General features: G+C 40.0%; 1 long non-coding RNA gene across 1 annotated transcript in view; it reads right to left on the minus strand.

Moving 5' to 3' along the window:
• LOC147573434 (uncharacterized) overlaps positions 1-17,095 on the minus strand; it is a 109,093-nt gene extending 91,998 nt beyond the window's left edge. The window contains exons 1-2 of the long non-coding RNA XR_015244520.1: positions 17,050-17,095; positions 7,111-7,183 (exon numbers count right to left, since the gene is read on the minus strand). This is a non-coding gene — a long non-coding RNA (uncharacterized LOC147573434). The remainder of the gene's footprint in view (positions 1-7,110; positions 7,184-17,049) is intronic.
• Positions 17,096-24,580: the final 7,485 nt, after the last annotated feature.

Raw genomic sequence — 24,580 nt, forward strand, 5'->3', positions numbered from 1 at the left:
TATGATCAATATTATAAATTTGAGGTTCATTTATTTTTTTCCCTTTTCTGTCCACACCCAAAGGATGATATGGCCATGGAATCGCAGAACATAAGACCTGAAGAGGATGAGCGCCTGGCTGGCTCAGTTGGAGAGCATGTGACTCTTGATCTTGGGGTCATGAGTTCAAGCCCCACATTGGGTGTACAGATTACTAAAAAAATAAATAAACTTAAAAAAAAATACCTGAAGAGGATCATAGAGATCATTCAATAAAACTCCTTCATGATATAGATGAGAAGTCCACAGCCCTCTGAAGTGAAGTTCCCTTCTATGGGACTTGTTAGTTCTTTCAGGTCAGGCCTGGAGTATTTTTCATCAGTGAATACTACATAAGTGCTTGGTCAGTGCCTTACAGAGTGTAGGCTTTAAATAAATGTTTGTTGGCTAAGAGAATGAATGAAAAAACATATAAAGGTCAATGGTAATCTTTGTTTAAGGACTGCACATTGAACATTAGGCAGCCAAGTGGGCAGCTTTTCAATTTGGCATTTTAATACACGACAAAAAGCCTATAAATATCTCATCTTCTCTGAAATAGCACCATAGGTAAGCATGTTATAGTATTAAATACATTTTACAAGAAATAAGTCTCTCTTCAATGTAAATTAATAAATTTCCTTTTCACCATATTTTTAGCTATCTAGGTCCTTAGCCTTTACTTAATGATGATGCACTTGATTAAATAAAATGAAAGAAAAATGAAAGTTCTTTCAGACATTAAAATGAATAATGAGTTTAGACTTAATCCAAAAGCAATTTAACTTTAAACATTCATATGAAATTAAATGAGCCATTGAATTTGCTATATAAGCAAGCATTAATCTTATCACACTATGAAAACTAGAAAGTTATACAGTGACCCATTAATTTCAGAGCCTAATACAAGGTCTGTTTAATGCCTGTACTCCATTAAAAAGTCTGATTCCACAATATAAGTGCTTTTTCATAAAAGTTTAAACTCAATTCATTTTTTTTTACTGCTCCAATCATGTGATAATCGACTCTGACAAGATTATGGCTGCAAATCTGAATATGGTATGTAATGTCATGTGAAACAAATTTTGCTCATGGCCTGCTTCCATCAAAAGAGAAAACATTTGGAGGTTGAGAGGGAAGATGGCGGCGTAGGAGGACGCTGGGCTCACCGCGCGTCCTGCTGATCACTTAGATTCCACCTACACCTGCCTAAAGAACCCAGAAAACCACCAGAGGATTAGCAGAACGGAGTCTCCGGAGCCAAGCGCAGACGAGAGGCCCACGGAAGAGGGGCCCCTCCTGAACTGGATCACCTAAGGAGAAGCAAGCTAAGCCTGCCCCTCCTGCCCCTGTGCACCTTGCCTACCCACCCCAGCTAAGACGCCAGATCCCCAGCATCACAAGCCTGGCAGTGTGCAAGTAGCCCAGACAGGCCACCCCACCCCACAGTGAATCCCGCCCCTAGGAGAGGGGAAGAGAAGGCACGCACCAGTCTGACTGTGGACACAGCAGTGGGCTGGGGGCAGACATCAAGTCTGACTGCGGCTCCGCCCACCAACTCCAGTTATACACCACAGCACAGGGGAAGTGCCCTGCAGGTCCTCACCACGCCAGGGACTATCCAAAATGACCAAGCAGAAGAATTCCCCTCAGAAGAATCTCCAGGAAATAACAACAGCTAATGAGCTGATCAAAAAGGATTTAAATAATATAACAGAAAGTGAATTTAGAATAATAGTCATAAAATTAATCGCTGGGCTTGAAAACAGTATAGCTGACAGCAGAGAATCTCTTGCTACAGAGATCAAGGGACTAAGGAACAGTCACGAGGAGCTGAAAAACGCTTTAAACCAAATGCATAACAAAATGGAAACCACCACGGCTCGGATTGAAGAGGCAGAGGAGAGAATAGGTGAACTAGAAGATAAAGTTATGGAAAAAGAGGAAGCTGAGAAAAAGAGACATAAAAAAATCCAGGAGTATGAGGGGAAAATTAGAGAACTAAGTGATACACTAAAAAGAAATAATATACGCATCATTGGTATCCCAGAGGAGGAAGAGAGAGGGAAAGGTGCTGAAGGGGTACTTGAAGAAATCATAGCTGAGAACTTCCCTGAACTGGGGAAGGAAAAAGGCATTGAAATCCAAGAGGCACAGAGAACTCCCTTCAGACGTAACTTGAATCGATCTTCTGCACGACATATCATAGTGAAACTGGCAAAATACAAGGATAAAGAGAAAATTCTGAAAGCAGCAAGGGGTAAACGTGCCCTCACATATAAAGGGAGACCTATAAGACTCGTGACTGATCTCTCTTTGGAAACTTGGCAGGCCAGAAAGAATTGGCACGAGATTTTCAGTGTGCTAGACAGAAAAAAGATGCAGCCGAGAATCCTTTATCCAGCAAGTCTGTCATTTAGAATAGAAGAAGAGATAAAGGTCTTCCCAAACAAACAAAAACTGAAGGAATTTGTCACCACTAAACCAGCCCTACAAGAGATCCTAAGGGGGACCCTGTGAGACAAAGTACCAGAGACATCACTACAAGCATAAAACATACAGACATCACAATGACTCTAAACCCATATCTTTCTATAATAACAGTGAATGTAAATGGATTAAATGCGCCAACCAAAAGACATAGGGTATCAGAATGGATAAAAAAACAAGACCCATCTATTTGCTGTCTACAAGAGACTCATTTTAGACCTGAGGACACCTTTAGATTGAGAGTGAGGGGATGGAGAACTATTTATCATGCTACTGGAAGCCAAAAGAAAGCTGGAGTAGCCATACTTATATCAGACAAACTAGACTTTCAATTAAAGGCTGTAACAAGAGATGAAGAAGGACATTATATAATAGTGACAGGGTCTATCCATCAGGAAGAGCTAACAATTATAAATGTCTATGCGCCGAATACCGGAGCGCCCAAATATATAAAACAATTACTCATAAACATAAGCAACCTTATTGATAAGAATGTGGTAATTGCAGGGGACTTTAACACCCCACTTACAGAAATGGATAGATCATCTAGACACACGGTCAATAAAGAAACAAGGGCCCTGAATGAGACATTGGATCAGATGGACTTGACAGATACATTTAGAACTCTGCATCCCAAAGCAACAGAATATACTTTCTTCTCGAGTGCACATGGAACATTCTCCAAGATAGATCATATACTGGGTCACAAAACAGCCCTTCATAAGTTTACAAGAATTGAAATCATACCATGCATACTTTCAGACCACAATGCTATGAAGCTTGAAATCAACCACAGAAAAAAGTCTGGAAAACCTCCAAAAGCATGGAGGTTAAAGAACACCCTACTAACGAATGAGTGGGTCAACCAGGCAATTAGAGAAGAAATTAAAAAATATATGGAAACAAACGAAAATGAAAATACAACAATCCAAACGCTTTGGGACGCAGCAAAGGCAGTCCTGAGAGGAAAATACATTGCAATCCAGGCCTATCTCAAGAAACAAGAAAAATCCCAAATACAAAATCTAACAGCACACCTAAAGGAAATAGAAGCAGAACAGCAAAGGCAGCCTAAACCCAGCAGAAGAAGAGAAATAATACAGATCAGAGCAGAAATAAACAATATAGAATCTAAAAAAACTGTAGAGCAGATCAATGAAACCAAGAGTTGGTTTTTTGAAAAAATAAACAAAATTGACAAACCTCTAGCCAGGCTTCTCAAAAAGAAAAGGGAGATGACCCAAATAGATAAAATCATGAATGAAAATGGAATGATTACAACCAATCCCTCAGAGATACAAACAATTATCAGGGAATACTATGAAAAATTATATGCCAACAAATTGGACAACCTGGAAGAAATGGACAAATTCCTGAACACCCTCACTCTTCCAAAACTCAATCAGGAGGAAATAGAAAGCTTGAACAGACCCATCACCAGCGAAGAAATTGAATCGGTTATCAAAAATCTCCCAACAAATAAGAGTCCAGGACCAGATGGCTTCCCAGGGCAGTTCTACCAGACGTTTAAAGCAGAGATAATACCTATCCTTCTCAAGCTATTCCAAGAAATAGAAAGGGAAGGAAAACTTCCAGACTCATTCTATGAAGCCAGTATTACTTTGATTCCTAAACCAGACAGAGACCCAGTAACAAAAGAGAACTACAGGCCAATATCCCTGATGAATATGGATGCAAAAATTCTCAATAAGATACTAGCAAATCGAATTCAACGGCATATAAAAAGAATTATTCACCATGATCAAGTGGGATTCATTCCTGGGATGCAGGGCTGGTTCAACATTCGCAAATCAATCAACGTGATACATCACATTAACAAAAAAAAAGAGAAGAACCATATGATCCTGTCAATCGATGCAGAAAAGGCCTTTGACAAAATCCAGCACCCTTTCTTAATAAAAACTCTTGAGAAAGTCGGGATAGAAGGAACATACTTAAAGATCATAAAAGCCATTTATGAAAAGCCCACAGCTAACATCATCCTCAACGGGGAAAAACTGAGAGCTTTTTCCCTGAGATCAGGAACACGACAGGGATGCCCACTCTCACCGCTGTTGTTTAACATAGTGCTGGAAGTTCTAGCATCAGCAATCAGACAACAAAAGGAAATCAAAGGCGTCAAAATTGGCAAAGATGAAGTCAAGCTTTCGCTCTTTGCAGATGACATGATATTATACATGGAAAATCCGATAGACTCCACCAAAAGTCTGCTAGAACTGATACATGAATTCAGCAAAGTTGCAGGATACAAAATCAATGTACAGAAATCAGTTGCATTCTTATACACTAACAATGAAGCAACAGAAAGACAAATAAAGAAACGGATCCCATTCACAATTGCACCAAGAAGCATAAAATACCTAGGAATAAATCTAACCAAAGATGTAAAGGATCTGTATGCTGAAAACTATAGAAAGCTTATGAAGGTAATTGAAGAAGATTTAAAGAAATGGAAAGACATTCCCTGCTCATGGATTGGAAGAATAAATATTATCAAAATGTCAATACTACCCAAAGCTATCTACACATTCAATGCAATCCCAATCAAAACTGCACCAGCATTCTTCTCGAAACTAGAACAAGCAATCCTAAAATTCATATGGAACCACAAAAGGCCCCGAATAGCCAAAGTAATTTTGAAGAAGAAGACCAAAGCAGGAGGCATCACCATCTCAGACTTTAGCCTCTACTACAAAGCTGTCATCATCAAGACAGCATGGTATTGGCACAAAAACAGACACATAGACCAATGGAATAGAATAGAAACCCCAGAACTAGACCCACAAACGTATGGCCAACTCATCTTTGACAAAGCAGGAAAGAACATCCAATGGAAAAAAGACAGTCTCTTTAACAAATGGTGCTGGGAGAACTGGACAGCAACATGCAGAAGGTTGAAACTAGACCACTTTCTCACACCATTCACAAAAGTAAACTCAAAATGGATAAAGGACCTGAATGTGAGACAGGAAACCATCAAAACCTTAGAGGAGAAAGCAGGAAAAGACCTCTCTGACCTCAGCCGTAGCAATCTCTTACTCGACACATCCCCAAAGGCAAGGGAATTAAAAGCAAAAGTGAATTACTGGGACCTTATGAAGATAAAAAGCTTCTGCACAGCAAAGGAAACAACCAACAAAACTAAAAGGCAAGCAACGGAATGGGAAAAGATATTTGCAAATGACATATCGGACAAAGGGCTAGTATCCAAAATCTATAAAGAGCTCACCAAACTCCACACCCGAAAAGCAAATAACCCAGTGAAGAAATGGGCAGAAAACATGAATAGACACTTCTCTAAAGAAGACATCCGGATGGCCAACAGGCACATGAAAAGATGTTCAGCGTCGCTCCTTATCAGGGAAATACAAATCAAAACCACACTCAGATATCACCTCACGCCAGTCAGAGTGGCCAAAATGAACAAATCAGGAGACTATAGATGCTGGAGAGGATGTGGAGAAACGGGAACCCTCTTGCACTGTTGGTGGGAATGCAAATTGGTGCAGCCGCTCTGGAAAGCAGTGTGGAGGTTCCTCAGAAAATTAAAAATAGACCTACCCTATGACCCAGCAGTAGCACTGCTAGGAATTTATCCAAGGGACACAGGAGTACTGATGCATAGGGGCACTTGTACCCCAATGTTCATAGCAGCACTCTCAACAATAGCCAAATTATGGAAAGAGCCTAAATGTCCATCAACTGATGAATGGATAAAGAAATTGTGGTTTATGTACACAATGGAGTACTACGTGGCAATGAGAAAAAATGAAATATGGCCTTTTGTAGCAACGTGGATGGAACTGGAGAGTGTGATGCTAAGTGAAATAAGCCATACAGAGAAAGACAGATACCATATGGTTTCACTCTTATGTGGATCCTGAGAAACTTAAGAGAAACCCATGGGGGAGGGGAACAAAAAAAAAAAAAAGAGGTTAGAGTGGGAGAGAGCCAAAGCATAAGAGACTGTTGAGAACTGAGAACAAACTAAGGGTTGATGGGGGGTGGGAGGGAGGAGAGGGTGGGTGATGGGTACTGAGGAGGGCACCTTTTGGGATGAGCACTGGGTGTTGTATGGAAACCAATTTGACAATAAATTTCATATATAAATAAAAAAAATAAAATAAAAAAAAAAAATAAAGAATCTTATGAGAAAAAAAAAAAGAGAAGACATTTATATCATTGGCAGGAATGAACATAAATTATTATAGCCCACTCTCCCTCCATCCAATGGTGTTTCCTCTGAATAAAGTACTTTATAATTCTCCCATTGCATGGATAGATATCCCTGTGATGTAGAAGCAAAATTTCTTCAGAGTTACACAAGCCAACAATGGCATTCCAGTACACATCAGTCATATGCTATAAGCAGATTCAGTTCAATGCTGAAATCAAACAACATATGTTTATTTTTACACACTTAAAATATTTCTCCATGTAAAAAAAAAAAACTGAATTTTGATTTCATCAGGAATTCTTATATCCCAACTTTAGACTCCATACGCAACAAGCCCATTTTGCAGGTGAAAGCACAGGTGAATAAAGGGTAAAGAAAAAAAGCAGCAATGTTGTGCTTATTACCTTATAAAGTGTGTAGCTGAATGGAAAATCTATCCTTCCCATTCTACATAACATTTCATGAATGTTGGAAGATCTGGAGGGAGAGAAGAGGACAAGTAGAAAAAGTGAAATACATGTATTTTGCTGGAAGGAAGAGTCACAGTCAATTTTATTATATGCCATATGACAAACTGATTATTTCATAATAATAGAGGTGACCAAAGAAGTAGAATGTGTCAAGAATATGATCAAAGTGGTGTAGACTCACATGTATTACTTATTTCATTGCATTGGGATTAGATTAAGGAATTACATAGTTTACCTATTTTAAACCCTCATTAATAAAAATTAGTTCTTATTATTTAGAGAATGGCAATATGTTTTCACTCTTATGTGGATCCTGAGAAACTTAACAGAAACCCATGGGGGAGGGGAAGGAAAAAAAAAAAAGGAGGTTAGAGTGGGAGAGAGCCAAAGCATAAGAGACTCTTAAAAACTGAGAACAAACGGACGGTTGATGGGGGATGGGAGGGCGGGGAGGGTGGGTGATGGGTATTGAGGAGGGCACATTTTGGGATGAGCACTGGGTGTTGTATGGAACCCAATTTGACAATAAACTTCATATATTGAAAAAAAAGAGAATGGCTAATAATTCACCAGTGACCTAATATTTGATATTTGAAATTTATAGCAGTAAATTTAAATAATGAAGTCTATAATTAATTTATTCATCCTTGGGCTGGCATTCAAGGCCTCTATGAGCGGCCTCCTAAATTCAAAACATGGCAGGAGGCATGTCCTGTGTCACTCATTCAGCCAAAATAAGGCCAATCAAGACCTGCTCCCACCAATCTAGTGGCTTAAGCCAGACCAAATACTACCTACCAGGCCAGCACAACAGTCCTAAAGGGAAGTCTGAAGGAGGCTTAGCAAAAGTATGTTTTATTTCCTTATATTCACCAAAAAACTTAAGCTACTTTCACAATCTCTAAGTATTCATTCACCCTTAGTGACGAATACCTTAACATTTTTAGTTCTCCTAAAAGGAGAAATGAAGATTCATAATTCCCCACTTTGAAAATTAAAAAACATAAGTTTTGGAGTTTAAAAATTTAAATAAAAGGGATTGTTGAGCGTCAAACTTGCTTCTGTCTATAACGCCCAAGCAAGTTATCACTGTTGTAAATATTTCCTAATTTTAGAACTAAAACCCCTTCATATCTTGGAAGGCCCCTCCTTTCATGAGTCTTTGTGAGATACAGGGCTTCCCAATATCCTGCCAATAAGTTACCATTTTTTCACAAATTAGACAGAATTATTTCCCCATCAACTGCCACCAAGAACTCTGAGTGACACGTTATGTCCTTAAAACTCCATTTCCCTATCTCTGAAATTGGGGATATTATGACCTGTGCTGCCAACCTCATGAAACTGAGGGGGTTAAATGACTTAACAGAAATTAAATTACCTACAGAATTGACAGATGCCTTCCACAAGACTCTGTATTCCCTCTTAACACTCTCTGAAAATACTGAGAAAACATATTTCACAAAAATCTCCTAGTTTTTGTCAAAATGGAAATGATTTCTTTTTTTTCAATGTTTTATTTTTGAGAGAGAGACAGAGACAGAGACGGAGAATGGGGAGGAGCAGAGTGAGAGGGAGACACAGAATCTGAAGCAGACTCCAGGCTCTAAGCTGTCAGCACAGAGCCTGACATTAAGGCTTGAACCCATGAACCATGAGATCATGACCTGAGCCGAAGTCAGACACTTAACCGATTGAGCCACCCAGGTGCCCCGCGGAAATGATTTATTCTTAAACAGTTATTGTCAAGATCAAGTGAGATCATATATGTAAAAACAACAAACCAATCCCTAGCATATCAGAAGCCCTCAAAAACATTTTTCTTCTTTCCTCTTAATAAGAGAAAAAGAATGATCCAATTTCAAACTTTATGATGATTATGAGCCATCCAAAACCATAGAATGTCTAGTTGAATATACTTTGCAAGTACAATCAAAGATGTATCAAAAAGCAGAAGTAATGTAAATTGATAAGAATATGAAAATATAATCACTCCTTCCTGGTTTATGTTCTCTTATTAGCTGTAGGATCTTTTTAACTCACTTAACCTCTTTGATCCTCAGTTCCTTTATTTGTAGAACAGGGATAATTACATCTACCTCTCAGAGTAACAATTAGGATAGAAACACAGAAGGTATGGGGCTATGGTTTATAAAACTCTTACATGTTGTGCAGACACTATTTATCATCATTGTCATCAACTTAATATTTACTGAGATGTACCTGCTCTAAGAACCATCATATGTACACACACACATACATTAATTTTACTTACCCATTGTAAATATACTAGGCTGAAGATATAAAATACAAGTATAATGACACGGCTCTTAATTTTTCTCTTGACAAAACTCACAGCAACAAGAGATGTTGCCAATAATGTAGTGGCCCCTTGCTTAAGATCGACAGGACGGTGTTGTTAGGACTCCAGCAAAAACCAGGAATTAAAACCAGGAATTAAACCATGTTGATTTCAAGCTTCATTAGAACTTGGGCAAGCATGCCTATGAAGACCACCTGAGAAAAGGATATACCTAGCCAAGCTCTCATTCACCATTAACCACACTCTGTGTTTACCACAGCAAAACACAACCCCATTATCCTATGGACTTCTTGCTTGGAGTAAATCAGATTTTCTTTTGCATTTATCTTTAATCTTATCATAAATTAAGAAAGTCAATTGAAAATATCATATTTGCTAGACTGTATCAACCAAAACTTTAAAATAATAAACCAATGATTGATGAGAGATAGATATTGATCAATCAATTGACAGATCAATCATACCTGATAGAGTTTTAGCTACTTGACTCTATGTGAGGTAAGCTATGGAGAATTTCATTCTTTAGTTTGCTCCAAATCAATAATTTCTCAAAAACATGGCCTCTGAGAAAATGTACTTCCAACCAATAAAACTTAAACAGGACAGTCCTTGAAGGCAACTCATTAAACTTTACAAATGTAGGGTGAAACAACTTCCTTAATGTGGAAAATTGTGACTAAATAATAGGACAAAACCATGAGGAAAATTGAGATTTTTTCATTAGTCTTTCTTAAAGGCATCATAAATTATGTATATTTTAAATAAAATTACTAAAATAACTTTTTTGGAAGTCCTTCTTAAACACTCAGGTTAAAGGTGTTCTATAGAAAGATCATCACTGTAAAAGGGTGTGCTTATCCAAGATTAAACATACAAGGATGCTATTAGGGAAAACACCTATGTGAGAGAAAACAGAGGGCGCTAAAAAGGCTAGGCAAACCATCGAGTACAAAGCACTCTGATCCCAAATGAAGGAAAGGAGAAGAGTAGGTTGGGTTAAGGCATCCTAGACTGTCATGCAGTCATAGGAAGTTTTGGCAAGACCATCAGGGAGTCCTCAAGCCAAAACTGCCATCAGAAGAGTCCCACATCTCCTTGGAATAGGCCCACCTTACTATCCTTCACTCCTTCACTGTCCAGGAGCAGCTGGTGGGCAACATCCCCTGAACACACAAGCTTGGATTTCAGAATGCAGCAGCTGATGCTCTTGGTCAATTACACTTAGAGATTTGCAAGGCACAATCTCATGGCTGCCACTAGGGCATTTCCAATTAAATATATATTTAAATACATAGGGCATTTCCAATTAAATGTATTTCACATATACATAATACATATTATATATACATACATATAATACTATATGTTATATATATGTTACATGCATATCCTTTTAATTTATTTCATTAATATGATGATCATTATGGAAAATAATTTCACTGTAGTTAATAAATACACCAAGGGGGGAAATATCTTCATTTGCTCCAGCTACTGTGTTTGATGAGAACTGTTTCTTGAAATAATGGTTAGTTGACCAAGTGAAATATACTTTCTCCATCTCTCCCTTACCCTCACAAGGAAAAAGAGCTGTTAAAATATTTTGTTGAGGTCTGGAACAAAAGTTGTTCTGTGTTTATTAACAGGTAGAATAACTATTGCATTAAACACTAACACATGAGAGTGTGGCTCACTCTCTCATCTTTCATTTCCTTGTTCAGTGTGGCTAGATTGGTAAACTGACTAAGAGTCTAAAACCTCAGGGTTCCTTCATCATTTTTTAATCTCCTATATATTTCAGCAACCCACAGAGCAATAAGGTCCTGTAGTCTAGATCTGGAATTTGAAACTAAAACTGCCAGTCTCATGCAAGCCTTAAGCCTAAGACATATGCTCCAAATTTCCTTTCCCAAAATGTTGTTCTGAGGAGCAATGAACCCTGGTCCAAGTGCACTTTGTTTCCGTTTCATTTTACTCATTGTGTTCACTTCTTCTGCAGGAACCTCAAAGAGATGGAGATACTTGGGTCTTGGGATATAATTACATTTTGGTACTAATTTACTATTATAGATTATAATAAATTAAAGATTCACTTATAAATAATATACCAAAAATGACATCAGCAAGATAGAGACTAGGAGATCCCAGCCCTTACCCACACTTATACACAACGATAAAGTCAACTATCCATGGGTGAGAATAGCTCTGGGAGAACCCTGGAGTGTAGTTCAAGGGCTGCATTGACCCAGGGGAGCACAGAGACTGGGAGTAACAATATATAAAAGGGGTAAAAAGCATTCTACCTGTATTGCCCCCTCTCTGGCCTGGCACGTCACCATAAGGAATCCTGTCAGCCACGAGTTCTTCCCATGAAAGAAGTCAAGTAGAGGACCTCAGCAGCCTTTGCCACTGAGGGTCACAGCAGCCTAGCCTCCACTTCAGAGAACCCCCACAGTCTTCATGCAGACCCCAGCTACTGGACCTGCCTAGAGCCAGAGGCACCGCGTCCCCTTAAGATGGAGCTGCCAAAAGCCACCTCTCCACTCCTTGGAGTCAGAAATACTTCTTCTCCCACCTCACTTCCAGTGATGCCACCCCTGTACCTGAGAACTGACAACCACTATGAAGTATGTGCCTACATATGGTCCTGACACCCACTAGTTCCACCACACATGCACCCACTTGCTCAATGGACCTGCCACCCACTGCAGCTACACACATGCACCCGCCGGACCAGGTGCTTGCTACAGCTGTTTGGACATCTACATTCCCACCAGACCCAACACGCATGCCTCCTTCGATTGCACCACTGTAAACCCCCAGCATCGACACCCCCATGCATCCCCCAACATACATCTGGATGAGGAGCCACTATTCAACTCGCCCAGCTGACATCCTTACACCAGCCTGTAGGAGGTCTTTCCCTACCTCAGCCAGTGCATAATATTTAGAAGGGATGACTGCTTCTTCAAATATGAAGACAATGGGCATCTGGGTGGTTCAGTCGGGTAAGCATCCCACTTCGGCTCAGGTCATGATCTCACAGCTCATGAGTTCAAGCCCCATGCTGGGCTCTGTACTGACATCTCAGAGTCTGGAGCCTGCTTCGGATTCTGTCTTCCCCTCTCTCTGCACCGCCCTGACTCTCATTCATTCTCTCTCTCTCTCTCTCTCTCTCTCTCTCTCTCTCTCTCAAAAATAAATTAACATTAAAAAAAATGGGAGGACAATAATGCAAGGCTACCAGGAACAGGAAAAACCAAGGAACCATGACACCACTAAAGGAACATAATAATTTGCTATAGCCAACATCAAAGAAATGAAGATCTACAGATTACCTGAGAAATAATTCAAAACAATTTTTTTAAAGATCACTGGGCTACATGAGAACACTGACACAAAACTCAATGAAATCAGGAGAAAAGTACCTGAACAAAACAAGAATTTCAACATAAAGACAGATATTTTAAAAACTATTACACAAATTATGGAGCTGAAGACTACAATGTCTGAGATAAAAACACAATTGAGAGCTTCAACAGCCTACTCAATCAAGCAAAGAATGAGAAACTTTGAAGAGGGGTATTTGAAATTATGCAGACAGAAGAGAAAAAGAAAAAAGATGAATGGGGGGAAAAAAGCCTAAGGAATGTATGGGATACACATTATGGGAAGAAGGAAGAAAGAAGAAAGAAGAAAGAAGAAAGAAGAAGAAGAAGAGAAAGAGGCAAAAAACTTATCTAAAGGAAGAATGGCTAAAATTTTCCCAAATTTTAAGAGAGAAATCAACATCCAGATTCATGAAGCCCAAAAGACCTAAACAGGATCAATCCACCAACCCACCAAGACATATGACAATTAAATTGTCCAAAGTCCTGGGCAAGGAAAGAATTTTGAAAGCAGCAGAGAGAAGTGACTCGCCACATATAACGGAAGCCCCGTAAGATTATCAGTGGATTTCCCAGCAAAAATCTTTCAGGCCAGGAGAGAGTATGATGATATATTCCAAGTTCTAAAAGGAAAACACTACCAAACCAGGATTCTATACCTGGAAAAATTAGTCTTTAAAAGTGAAGACGAGGAAAAAAAATGAAGGAGAGATAATGTCTTTCCCAGACAAACAAACACAGGGAATTTGTCACCACTGGACCTGTCCTACCAAAAATACTGAAGGGAGTTCTTCAAATTAAGAAAGCACTGGGGGCACCTGGGTGGCTCAGTCCATTGAGCATCTGACTTTGGCTTGAGTCGTGATTTCACGGTTAGTGGGTCCGAGCCCCCACATCAAGCACTCTACTGTCAGCGCTGAGCCTGCTTGGGATTCTCTGTCTCCCTCTCTCTCTGCCCCTCCCCCACTCACTCTCTATCTCTCAAAAACAAATAAACATAAAAAAATTTAATAAAAAAAAAAAACACTTGGGTGGCTCAGTCATTAAGCATCTGACTTTGGCTCCGGTCATGATCTCGTGGTTTGTGAATTCGAATCCCACATCAGGTGAGCTCAAGCCCTGCTTCAGGTAAGCTCCTGCCCCACTTCACTTTAAATGGATATAATAAAATAGAAAGATTAAAGATTAAGAAACTAAGCATTTGAATAAAGATGTGAGCGAGTTTTAGCGGCGCCTGGGCGGCTCAGTTGGTTAAGCCTCCAACTCTTGATTTCGGCTCAGGTCATGATCTCAAAGTTGGTGGGATGGAGCCCCACAACAGGTTTTTGCTGACAGCATGGAGCCCACTCAGGATTCTCTCTCTGCCCCTTCCCCACTCTCGTGCCCGATCTCTTGCACTCTCTCTCTCTCTTTCAAAAATAAGTAAACTTAAAAAAATATAAATAAAAATAATAAAAAACAGCAGAACAAAAATGGAGGAAATGAATGGAAGGAAATAAAAGTGAAAATTAACAAACCGAAAAATAAAGAAATTAAAGAGAATAAGAACCCCATTGTTCTTTTTTTTTTTTTTTTTTTTTGATGTTTGTTTATTTTTGAGAGGATGAGCTTGAGCGGGGGAGGGGCACAGAGGAGGGGGACAGAGGATCGGAAGCAGACTCTACACTGACAGCAGTGAGCCTGCCTGATGCAGGGCTCCAACTCAGGAACCTGTGAGATCACCCAGGCACCCCCTGCCATTGTGCCTTAACTGGCATACTTAAAAGACAATGTGTTCAAGAAAATAATCAGCACACAAAATTTTAAACAAATGCATAGCTTCCTTAAGAAAAAATAATTAACATACAAATACAAAGTGGAAATTACTAATACAACATAAGTATCCCAATCCATATTAACTATCTGAAGTTTATTTATCTTGAGAGAGAGCGCGCGCATGTGCACGTGCGCTCATGGGGGAGGGGCAGAGACAGGCGCCAAGTACTGACAGCACGGAGCCTGACACAGGGCTCAATCTCATGAACTGTGAGATCATGACCGCAGCCAAAACCAAGAGTCTGACACTTAACCAACTGAGCCACCCAGGCCCCCCCAATCCATATTAAGTATCTAAATGTTATTATATACTCAAATTCTCTGACACCCAGGCCAGTTTGATTCCAAGTTTTACTACAATGTAGGGATTCCTAGCATTTTGATGGATGAGTTACTTGAGAATTAATTTTATAACTCACATTTGATGTCTTTTTTTTTAGAAATTATGGTTTTCAAATATCTATGTCTAATCAGTAGAACTTTCAAAATCAATTAGAGCAAAAAGGTGAATGTTTAAATATGCTTATCATCTGAGGCAGGTGTTCTCATCAACATACGATACCCCGATTCACAAATATAAGGTCAATATAAAACTGTATGTCTTGAGAAAGGAGAGAAGTTTAGGGTGGCAATGTACATGATAAATTGAAATACAATATCACTCAGCATTTTTAAAACTCAGCATTACAATCGGCTTTTCTTCACAGGGTACCCCAATTCTAGTTTTGTACAGGGATTCATGAGTTTTCATAGGTGACTCTATACATAACCGCATTATACATATTTATTTATAATTTGTTCACAGAAGTGTCCTAGAAAGTAGTAATTTCAATGGCTAAGTTATCTTTCTTAAGGCTGTAAATACCTACCGATATCCATGGTCTTTGTAACACAACTAAACTGGACTCCTCAGACCCACATGTCTAGGTAAAGCTACATGACTGAGTTCTGGCCAGTGGAAGTGTTCAAGTGGTATTTGCCACTTCCAAGCCTAGACCCCTAAAACCAGTATCACGTTGGTAAATATTGAACAACCACCTATTGCGGAGGGTGGCAGCAGAGTCCTGGTTTGTAGTATTTGCCAATTTCTGTGATATAAATATTCCCACCATGCCTAAATTCAAGGTACCAACATAGCATCACTAAACATGGAGTTGGAAAGATGTATTGTATAGTATTTCTACCATACAAATATAATAAATATAAATAACCTCAAGAGCACAAAAAACAGCAAAATGTAATAATATAATTAGGAAATGATGATATAATATACTAATATATTAGTATACGAATACTAATATAAATTAGTTTAACTGGAAGTGCATATAATTTGATTTTTAATAATCATATTTAAAAACAAACTCAAAAATTCCTAAAAAAATGAGCTCTCACAAGCCAGTATAAGCCAACTCCAGCACACCACTGCTAAAAAACCTTCCATGTGATATTTCATACCCTCATTCCTTCCTTGTTCCCTAGCCAAATAAATGCCTAGGATTCAGTAGAAGTTTGGGGATCCGTAGAACCACAAGAGTAAGCCTGGGTCCCCGACTGACTGCAGGGAGCAGATTCCCATCTCTCCTGATCCTACTCACCCACACTGGATTGAGAGTAAGAAATAAGCCTTAGTGTGTTAAGATATGTGGGGTATATGTTGCAAGAGCTGATACTGACTACCCGACTAAATCCACCATTATAAAAACAAATGAATTCTCTCACTCATCAATTCCCACATTTTGTGAATTGCCAAACCCAGATGCGAATGTTTTATAAAATACAGATTCCTGAGCCCCTGGAGATTAACATTTTTCAGGTGTAAGGTCCAAGACTTTTGGGAAAGTCTTAGACAGGTTTGGGAACCACTGATCCAATTCGACCTATTTCTGCCCAACTGTTTTTAACCAAAGCATCTTTACAGCTTTGCAAAAGGAAAGTATTATCTAAAATAAATTGGGGTATGGGACGCCTGGGTGGCTCAATTGGATGACCATCCAACTTCAGCTCAGGTCATGATCTCATGGTTTGTGGGTTTGAGCCCCATATCAAGCTCTGTGCTGGCAGCTCAGAGCCTGGAGCCTGCTTCCGATTCTGTGTATCTCTCTCTCTCTCTCTCTCTCTCTCTGCCCCTCTCCCGCTCATACTCTGTCTCTCTCTCTCTGTCTCTCTCAAAAATAAACATTTTTAAAAATTTTTTTAAATAAATGGGGGCATAACTAGAATAAGCCTATCTCAAATTCGAAATTGGTTGAAGTTTTTCTTTCATCTTAAAAATGCATTTAATTCTATACATTTGGTTCCATAGTAAATCTGTATTACTTTAGTATTATAAAAGTATTTCAAGTTACTTACCAGTTAGGTTTCTTGACTCCCTCCCTCTTCTCACTCCCCAAAAACTATGAAGTAAAAAAAATTAATGCTTCAGGGATACATGCCTAGTGGGGTCATATGATCCAGTGCTACATTTGGGAACCATATCAATATTCCAGTGCTCTAATCCCAGGGGAAGTGCTCCTAATAAGCAGTTAACCAGACTGCTTGAATACCTCTAGAGATGGGGAGCTTATTACTCATTCAGGCTGCCTTTTTCATTATTTAATACCTCTGAACATTTAAGAGCTCTTCCTCATAAGAGCTAGAATATAAATCTATTATTTCAAGGCTTTATGTTTGTTCTTTTGGACCCCCCCCCACACACACAAATTAATTCCTACCCATGTGATAGTCCTCTAGTCCCATAGGACAGCTATCATGCTCTACACCCCTGATTTTTCTATTCTAAAAGCCTAATAAAGTTTGTAGAAAAACAAAAAGCTACTCTATTTGCCAAAGGAAAACAAAGAAAGATTTACAGAAAACATTTAGATTTAGTCCTATAGTAAAAGTAGTGGGTTGACAGGCAAGGAGGGAAGTAGGTGCCTGAGGAGGAAACTGAACAAAATTTCTGTTAAAGTTTGTTATATTCAAGATCAACGAGGGGCTCCTTGGGTGGCTCAGTCCGTTAAGTGCCCAATTCTTGGTTTTGATTCAGGTCATGATCTCACGGTTTGAGTTCAAGCCCCGCATTGGGCTCTGCACTGAGATCACAGAGCCCACTTGGGATTCTCTCTCTCCTTTTCTCTCTCTGCCCCTCCCCTGCTCATGCACTCTGTCTCTCAAAAAAAAATAAATTAATTTTTAAAAAAGTTTTTTTTAAGATCAACCAGAAATTGAGTTAGGACATATAGGTAGAGGACAATAAGGGGAAAAAAAGTTGGAAAGGTAAGATAGTCTATTTCTTGGCTACAACAGCAGCATTGGGATCACCTGAGAAATGTTAGAAATATAAGGTGGGAATGAAATTAGGAGTGACAGAAGGTAGAAGGTGAAAGGCGAGATGTGGAAGAAAGAGGGACTCGGTGGGTGCTGTTATTTTTACTCTACACAAAGGAGAGTCAGGATACTAAGTAGAGGGGATAAGGTATGAAAACAGGAATAATAATAAAACTAAAAATAACACCAAACTGGGGTGCCTGGATGGTTCAGTCAGATAAGCATCTGATTCTTGATTTGGGCTCAGGTCATGATCTCACAGGTTATAAGTTCAAGCCCCATGTTGGGTTCTGCACTGATAGCGTGGAGCCTGCTTGGGATTCTCTCTCTCCCTCTCTACCCTTCCCTGGCTCGTGCACACTTTCTCTGCCAAAATAAACAAATAAACAGTAAAATAATGATAATAATAATAATAATAAAAAAAAATAATACCAAACTATCGAACACTGGAGGGAAGAAAGAGAGGAGGTAAAGAGGTGGTCAGATGAACAAAATTTTCCTATTTCATAAAAGGGAATAAATAATGTCTTAAGTTGATAGAGGAAGAGTTGTAAGTGTATAACTTAAAGTTATGGAATAACCACCAGAAGATCCTAGGGCTTCCTCTAAGCTGTGGGACTGCAGGTAAAGGTATTATATCAAAATAAAATAGGGACGCCTGGGTGGCTCAGTCGGTTGGGCATCCGACTTTGGCTCAGGTCATGATCTCACGGCTTGTGAGTTCAAGCCCTGCATCAGGCTCTGTGTTGACAGCTCAGAGTCTGGAGCCTCTTCAGAGTCTGTGTCTTTCTCTCTCTCTCTCTCTGCCCCTCCACCACTCGCTCTCTGTCTCTGTCTCTCAAAAATAAACAAACATTAAAAAAATTGTTTTTAATAAAATAAAATAAAAATGCCACAGGCTCCACCCCAGACTTACAGAATCACACAATGTATTTTAATAAGATCCCCATGTGATGAACACACACAGTAAAGTCTGAGAAGCACGGATGTAATACACAAGCTAGAGTCTTGGCAAATGCTTTGGCACTCAGGAGAGAGAAACAGAAAATTTGATGTCACAAACACAAAATCCACAAGAAATGATCATGGGAAAAATCATAACTTTTTTAGTATTTTCAGTGCTTACAGTCTCTAAAGGTTACAGCCATGCTCTTTGTTATAGCTAAGACTTGAACTTTATCTCATCGGGAATGGGGAATCATTGAGCCAGAGAATGACAAGGGTAAACCTGAGTTCTAGGACCCTCCCTTGGGTACACATGGAACGTCAGAGTAGGAAGTACAGTGCTTCCAGAGCACCGCTAATTTTGCGCAGTTTTGTGTGATTCCCCAGGTGCTGGCGAATGCAAGATGGTATATAAACATTCCGTAACTCATATATGTTCCTTCTTTAAACAATTTAAACAGTTTCGTCTTGTATGATGAAAGCAGTCTCCTTTCCTCTGACCCTCCTTTCCTCTTTGTCCCTCTGCCTGTATCCAGGGTTACAATGCCAATCCTCATTTCAAATTCAAATTGGCCTTTGTCTCTAGTGCAAAGATGTCACTGAATCTGTTTGCTCACTGGCATGGTCCACTCTATGTATGAGAGAGCAGTTAACTAGTGCTGGATGAGGATTCTGGGTCTGATGAGCATGTTTTGTTTCTTCTGTGGTGTCCTGGACCCCAGAGTCCTACCTATTTCAGAATAACTAAGGATTCATACCCGCTTTTGTAAATTAAGAGAAGCAAACAAGAGAGAGAAAAAGCTGAGGAAAAAAAACACGATGATGTATCTATATTATTATTCACGCTTGCCCAGTGTGTTGTGGGCCACCCTTTCCCCATCCTCAATCCCGTGGTCTAGGAAGACCTCCTCCACCTGCCATTCGAGGGGGGGGGGGCGGTGGAGGAAGTCAGCTCTGCCAATCAGAGCACAGCATCAACCCCGCTCAGTGATAGATTCAGCGTAGGAATGCACCAAGCCTAACTAGTGAGAACCACACCTAGGACTTTTGTAGAAATCATCAGGAAACAAATTGTCTTCCTACTTTACACTGGTGTCAAAATTCCAAGCATATATTCCTAGAGCCGTTGGTGGCCATCTTTGCTCCACTACACTCCCAGAGCCCATCTGACAATGAATTATCCACAGAAGAAAACAGAACTTCAGGATGAGAAGACAGACTGCTGATGATGTTATGAAGTTCTGCCTACTTGAGTCATGCATGAAGGCTGTCCTAGACTTGGTCTTCACTGTTTAGGAGCCAATAACTTCCTTTCAGCTTAAGCATGGTAAAATTTAATGTATGATATTTGCCATCAAACAATGTCTTTACTTATAATAAGGAGATGAAAAGGGAAAGAAAATCTATTCAGGCAAATGACATGGATTGAGTTTCAGACTGCCCCTCCCTGGATCACAGAGACAGCACACACTTGCTGGGCAAAGCACAAAGCCAAAATAGGCAAGGAGAGGGCTAACTAAAGGCTGGCATCTAAAGCTGCACTGCCTGAGTTTGTAGTTTGGATCATTAGTAAATTGAGTGATGGTGAGCAACTCATTTGACCCTTCTATGTCTCTGTTTCCTCACCTACAACCTGGAGTGAGTGATAGAACCTACTCTGCAAGGTTGATAAACGAATACACTGAGGTAATAACATGATGCACCTAGAAGAGTGACTGGCACTGAGAAAACATTTTTGAAGACTATTTTTAAGTTGTTTTTTGAAAGAGAGAGAGAGATATAGAGTGTGAACAGGGGAGAAGGGCAGAGGGAGAGGGAGAATCCCAAGCAGACCCCACATTCAGCATGGAGCCCAACACCAGGCTCGATCCCACAACCGCAATATCATCACCTGGGCCAATATCAAGAGTCAGATGTTCAGTTGGCTGAGTGACCCAGGCACCCTGGCTATTTTTTTAAAATCCTTCCTTCCCTCTTCTCTTCCTCCCTCCTTTCCTGAGTCCATTGCTTCTTCTTCAAATCAGAGACTATACAGCACTCAGGTACCAGAGATGGACACACGTTGGTCTGGTCCTCAGGAATCTCACAGTCTGTTGGAGAAGACCTCGTGCCCACTATGTGTTTGCATCCATGTGCCACATGTACAATGATTAGCATAAAGGACCTAAGAACTCACAGAGAAGGAATTCCCCTCCCATCATCATAGTGGTCAAGGAAGGTTTCTGGAAAGGCATCACTCAGAGCATACACCACAGTCACTGCAGGTATGGTGGTGATGCCATGGGCAAAGGCCCCCTAAAGGAGATTTATAGGAACATCCCACATCAACTCCCTCCCTCCTAATACATGAAGCATTTCAAGGTGGGCCAAATACAAAGCTGTGTAGGTAGTGTGAGCACAGCAGATGCTCAAATTAACATGACATATTATTCCTGAGAAAGTATGTTTAAGCTGGGTTGGGACTTAAAAAAAAGATCTCTAATTGCTGCCAATGCTCTAATTGTCCTTGGAAATTATGAAGGTTGGGGCTTGTGAGTCAATATAAAGGCTAAAGTGGGATCCTGGTGGTTCTATTCTTAGGGTATGAAAAATCGAGTAAAAAAAAAAAAAAACAGAGTTAAGGCTGGTGATTAATGTGAACTAATAGGATCTCAGGAGTGTTTCAGTCCACAAAGGTGAGTCATGGAACATGCCTCCAGATAGTTGTGGGAATTCTCCCCAAAGCCTCACCTCTAGCAATAGACACCCTGACAGAGCATGTTGCCAATTTCCATACAGCTGAACCACGGAGGCCAAATGCTTCTGTTTATGAAAACTATTCTGAGCTATAATTCTATAACATTTGAGTAATTCAGATGGAAAATGCAAAATAACAGATTTTAAAAATGGTGGACACACATATATATTCACACTCAAAACCCCACGTGTCTATCACAACTATATACATATGGTGCACTCACCCACACAAGGCACACAATGTATACCACAGGGATACTAATAGTCACAATATTATATTCTTATACACACATCCTTCATATACTCACACGAAACACACATGCCACTTGCATACACCTTTCCCACCACACTCACACACCCAAGACACAGCCACCATATGTGCCAGACCAGATAAGTCACTCCAAATTTACATATCAGCTCACCCCCCAGACAGTTATCCAAAAAAATCACATTAGCACACACATACACTTCCTCCCTCCCTCTCTCTCTCCCTCTCTCAAATTACACCCCTGAACCTGAGACTGAATTTTTTTCTTTTAAGACATATACAGCTTCATTTTTAATGTTTATTTATTTTTGAGAGAGAGAGAGAATGCATGTGAGCAGGGACAGGATAGAGAAAGAGGGGGACAGAGGACCCCAACCAGGCTCCATCTTGACAGCAGCGAGCCCACCCAATACTAGGCTCCAACTCAGGAACCCATGAGACCATGACCTGAGTCAAAGTCGGATGCTTAACTGACTGAGCCACCCAGGCGCCCCCACACCTTCATTTTTAATGCAGAGAGGCAATAGAGAGGAACAGAGGAAGTATTTTCAAGTTTTAAATGACCAAGATGTCCCAATACATCAAGACTCAACAGGTTTTGCAAGACCAAGCTAAAGGTGTCCTGAGAGATGTTCAGCACATTTAATTCACTCAACGTCCAGGGATGACAGTGAAGAGTCTGATAAAGCAGCCTACAGAGCCCTGCATAAGGCAAGCCCTCTGAACGCAGAGCTGGTGTGACAGTAATGGTGAGAAAACTACTCCGTGTCTTCTCTTGTCTCTACCTTCATGCCTTTTCCAGGAATCTATTGGGCTCCAACCCCTCAGGTGAGATAAGGGCTGGTGAGAGGTGAGAGCACTCCATTTTTGCCCTAACAGTGGCAGCAGAAATACCCCAGGACAAAGGCCACAGCCATTTAAACTGGACTCCCCTGCATGGCTGTCACAGTAGAAAATTATAAGAGAGGAAGAGGGGATTCCACTGAGTAAATACTATGCAGTAATCCTGGGCTGAGTGCCCCAACCACCTTTTCTTGTTTATTCTTCACAGCAAAGTTCCCTTAATATGGTCCCATTCTACATGTTCTGTATATTATATTGAGTAGCTTGTCCAAATGCACACACTTTGGGCCTGGATTTGAACTCAGATCTTCCTAGCTCCTAAGACATAGCTCCTTCTACATGTATTTATCTGGCCTGTTAGTACTATAGTTGGCATCACACTCATACACAGAGACTCAGGATGAGGCCGGTGGATATTTCCATGAAAACCAACCAAAGGAAAACCTCAATACCTCTTCATTCATGTTAGAACAAAAGTATAATTAATACTTACTGATTTTTAAATTGTTGGGAGTAGGCTGCTATATTGCCATGTGAATGATATTTGGCCAAGGGCGTCAGCTGGTATGGAAATGACCACTTCTGTGGACTTGTGCATACATGTCACTCCAAAAGAAAAAGTGAGAAGCATCCCCTGTCCCTACCACACTACAAGCTCCCCCATCATTTGTCTCCCTTAAGATAAATGCATCTCATCTGGCTTTAACCTCTAGTGCTGGGTACATGGTACATGCCTGTAGAGTAAATGACTGAAGTAATGAAGAAAATGTACTGCTTTACATGAAACAATGTAACCTTACGGAGCCCCCAAACCTGGCAGCAAGATCATTTGTGTGAAATGGCACACACTGGGCTTGGGAATGAATCCACAATGTGGAGACAGAAATGGCAAGGCTGATGTTGCTAACTCATCATGCGAAAGCTTGGGTCCTTTGAAGTCAGAACATCCTCTCTGAGGAACGAGATCATAGATTTCTTCCCAGGAACCCTATTTATGACACCTGGGGGGAATCTGCCATGCCTTTTAGTTCAGTAATCCCACTGGGGTTTATAGGTTTTCTCTTAGGTACCACAGTAGTGAACAAGAGCACAAATACTAGCTCCCACCTAATGAATGAATTTCTAAGGGAAAAAGTTTTTCAATTTTGCAAAATTATGGAAAATGCTCTGAAACATTGATCCTCTAATCTGCTGCTATTAGGTGAAAGAATAGATGAACCAATTAATTAAAAGTAGAAGGGAAAGTAGGAAAGGCACAAGAAGAGAGGGAGAGAGAAAGGAAGGAGAGGATAAACAATGGAGTGAAGGAATAAATATTAGATATTATTACAAGCAAAGCACTCTGCTCCACCCAATTCTTGCATTATCACATTGGATCTGAAAAACAGCTACTATTATTATCCCCATTTTTAAGATGGGTAAACTAAGACTCAGAAAAAATAAATTGCTCATGCAAGGCTCACACAGATTACACGTTAGGTAGTTAGGTTCTTGGCCCAATACCCGCTCTATGGAACTTAAATTTTCTCTTTAAGGAAAGATTAGGGTTTTAAGAAGATTAATCTGCAAGCATTTTGAGAGACAGCAACATATAACACTGGGAGGCCTGACTAGCTGCTATAGGAATCCATGAAAGGGGCGCAGACTCTCTGCCTAAAAGTACTTGATAAAAATTTTGCCAGGAAATCAGTTGAAGAAATACCAAATACACAGTAAAATTAGTACAGATTAAGTGAGAATGAGGACATGAGAAAAAGGTTAAGAATCAGTAAAAATTCC

The sequence above is a fragment of the Puma concolor genome, chromosome E2 (assembly GCF_028749965.1).
Source record: "Puma concolor isolate L17-30 chromosome E2, mPumCon1.1.hap2, whole genome shotgun sequence".
In the NCBI taxonomy this organism is placed as follows: Eukaryota; Metazoa; Chordata; class Mammalia; order Carnivora; family Felidae; genus Puma; species Puma concolor.